Source organism: Coturnix japonica, chromosome 25 (genome assembly GCF_054131305.1).
Source record: "Coturnix japonica strain WE chromosome 25, WE-NBRP24, whole genome shotgun sequence".
NCBI classification, from domain to species: Eukaryota; Metazoa; Chordata; class Aves; order Galliformes; family Phasianidae; genus Coturnix; species Coturnix japonica.
The window spans coordinates 8,357,501-8,360,782 of NC_140687.1; the positions used below are offsets into that span (position 1 = coordinate 8,357,501).

At 54.6% G+C, this 3,282-nt stretch overlaps 1 long non-coding RNA gene across 1 annotated transcript in view; it reads left to right on the forward strand.

Moving 5' to 3' along the window:
• Positions 1 to 2,798, forward strand: part of LOC146756927 (uncharacterized) — a 4,569-nt gene extending 1,771 nt beyond the window's left edge. Inside the window, exons 2-3 of the long non-coding RNA XR_014937222.1 lie at positions 2,517 to 2,585; positions 2,727 to 2,798. This is a non-coding gene — a long non-coding RNA (uncharacterized LOC146756927). The remainder of the gene's footprint in view (positions 1 to 2,516; positions 2,586 to 2,726) is intronic.
• Positions 2,799 to 3,282: the final 484 nt, after the last annotated feature.

Below are 3,282 nucleotides of genomic sequence, written 5' to 3' on the forward strand. Positions count from 1 at the left end.
GTGCAGGAAAGGGGATTTCCTTAGCCAATCAAAAAAAGATGAAACTGAAGATCTATCAACAAAAATGTAAGCACGTGACACTTGACTTGGCGGGTCTGTGGGAAGGTCAGCTTCTCCATGTTTGTATTTCAGCCATCATCCTCCACACTGGAGAGGATTTATCCGCTTGGCTTGCTTAATTGCAGCACGTTTCACACGCATGGATAACCTGTGCATATTGCGTCACTACCCCTGTGGCCTGAGGTGGTGCACCAGGCTGGAAATAATGCCTTCTTGGGGTTGTTGAAGCTCTGCAAAAGTTTGCCAAGCAAAGTTGTGGATGCTCCATCCCTGGAGGTGTTCAAGGCCAGGCTGGATGGAGCTCTGGGCAGCAAGACTCTGTGGGTGGCATCTCTGCCCGAGAGCCGCCACCCGGAATCACAGAGGTGTGAGGTCACAATGCCCCATCCTATGATTGTGCTGAGCTGCGTCATGAGCTCACGAGGCCTGGCCGCAGTCTTGGCTCAGTGCGACACTCACTGTGGCTGCAGCGGTGGTGTTGGAAGCGTGGTGCAAGTGTGGGGGCGGCCATGGACCCTGCCCGCCTTGTCCTCTTCCTCCTATTGGTGGCCATGAGTTTCCAGGAGAGCTGTGCTGCTCCGTGGCGAGCACGGGGAGCAGGTGAGTGGGTAGAGATGGGACCCAAACTGAGCAGCGCTGGGAGCAAGAAGTCAGGCTGTGTCCCCACGGCCCTGTAGTACACTTGCCTGGGGCCTGCCTTCCATGGGGGTGTTGCTGGGTAGGGGGTGATGGGCAGCACTGCAGGAGCCGGGCAAGAGCCCATGGCTGCGCTGCTCCCCAGGGCTGGCTCCAGCCATGCCAGGCTGTAGCTCTGCTAATTGCACGCTGCAGCACAGCCTTCGTCCTGGGAGATGCCCAGGGAGAGTTCAGAAGAGGCGTGCTGGGCGTGCATGAGCATTTCTGCTTCAGGCTCATGGCACTCCCCAGTTTCCAAGCCACAGCCCCAGTCCACAGCCCAGGGGAAGAGACAGGTGTGCTTTCCTCCCGTGCCTCAGTGTGACCTTGCTGTCCATCAGAGGCCTCCCAGTAAGAAAGCCCTGGGGGGCTGCATCTTCTTCCACGTAATCTGTGAGAGATGTGGCACGTGGCCCGGAGAGAGCACTGCATACGCTGCCAGGTGCCAGCCTACGGGTCATCCCGTCCACCCTGCAACTTTGGAAATCATGACCTGAGTTATTCTCCACATCCAGTTGCTGAGGGAGAAGGAGATCACACCATATAGTGCATATAGTGGGAACTTCTCTCATCTGTTCTTGATTCTAGATGATGAGCTTCGTGTTCCCTTTCCGGATGCTCGTTTGGATCCGGACTTCATGCCTGTGCCTGGGGGACAACCCAGGGGTAAGTTGTGAGTGTCTGTTTCCTTGGAGGCTGAAACGTTCATGCTCTCACGGTTTACCTGGGTGCAATTTTACTGGAGATCCTCTCCAGGTCTTCCAAGCCTGTTTGTGCCCGGAAGGGTTTGCACAGATGAGCCCATGAGTATTTTTTCTCTCGGAGAGCTGCCACGTTTCAGTGGGAAGGTTACCGCTGCCCCTCTGCAGCTGAGGGAGCCCAGACCTTTGTATTCGGGCTGTGGCATTCCCCAACCACCGCCAGACCCTACAGGTCACTCAGGGAAAAGGAGGCCCCCACATGTGCCGGAAGCTCTCCTCACCTGTGTCTGATCACACTTGTGTCTGCAGGCCCTGCTGGTGAATCTGCAGAACTGAATCCTGCCTACGATCCCGAGGGCGAGACTGGAGGTAAATCAGCAGGCTTCATTTCCTTGATATTTGTTCATATTTGGCTGGGACGGTTCATCGAGTGTTCTGCGTTTAACCGGACAGAGGGTTCTTCTCCCCAAGAAGCATGGATGGTCATCGTTTCTTGGGAGCTCCGTGCTGTCAGCATTGTGTTGGCTTTGTCTGTGTATCTACGAGGTCTCCCAGTAAGAAACTTTCAAGGGGCCAAGTGTTCTTCCACGAGGTCCCTGAGAATTGTTTCCCATGGCCTGGAGACAGTATTTGGAAAGCTGTGGAATACCAGCCAGCAGGTCGCCTCTGGCCTCTGTGCAGCTTTGGAATTTCCCCCCCGTGTCATTACCTGAGCCACTTCCACCACTGCAGCTCACTAAGGAAAAGAGAGATGGGCACATGCAATGGGAACATTTCTCCTCTATCCGTGATGACAGCTGTGTCTCCAGGAAGTGGCTTACCAAAGCTGAGGTTTACCCCACTCCATGCAGTTTAGAGCTGGGGTGAACTCCAGGAGGGCGTTCCTCTGGGCAGTTCCACACAGGATTAGTTAAGCACGATGGTGAGGCCCCTGTAGGCAGCCCGGAACTGTTTCCGAGGCGCTCCTGTGCGGAAGGGAGAATAGTGTTGTGAAGGAATCCCTGGCTTTGATTGCATCCTGCGACCTTGTGGCTGAAGGGATGCTCAGTAGCAGTTGCTCTGTCCTGCGTTCGTTTGCAGATTTGACTAGAGGAGTTGATCCAGCTTCCTCTCTGAGATCTGGAACTGAAACTCTGTCGGATTGCGCAGGTACGTCATAGCTTTGAAATTCTTTAGAGAGCTTTTGCTGCCCGTTTCAGTGCCATTTCATGGCACAGTCCCCTGTACGCTCTGCTACTCAGTTGATGCTGTAGTGTGTGACTGAAACTTTTCATGGGTCTTTGGTTGCAGAAGTGCCCCCAGTGTGGGCCTTGCCCGGTCATCGGTTTCCTCCTGTGCTGGAGCCCAGCTTTAATCCCAGCAGTGAGTACTCTGTCTTCACTGACTTGGCTGACTCGCCGCTGGTCTTCAAAACTTCATGCACGTGATATTTAACTTCATACATTCTGTTAAGGTCCGGAAAGAGAAGAGGATGAATCCAAACGAGGAAAATACTCTCAGGGCTCATCCCGTCTCCTGAAACGACTGCTGAAGGAAATGGAGAAGGCAGAGCGTGGTGGGTATACTTCAGTCTGTTCGCTGTGGGACCTGGGAAGCTGAGGTGTGATATACAGGTGTGGGCAGGCTGTAGCCTGCACAGCAGGAAGGGAAGGGTCAGAGCCGTGCTGCAGCCGTGTTCCATGTATCACCTTGCAGGTGCTGTCAAGCACCAGAGCTGGTCTGCTGCCAGATGGTCTGCATCCAGCCAAGACCCAGAGGCAGCTGCTCCCCCAGCACAACCATTACTTGTCAGAGCTGCTTTGTGCAGTCATTGGCACCCAGATGGCAGCAAGTGGCAAGCGCTGTG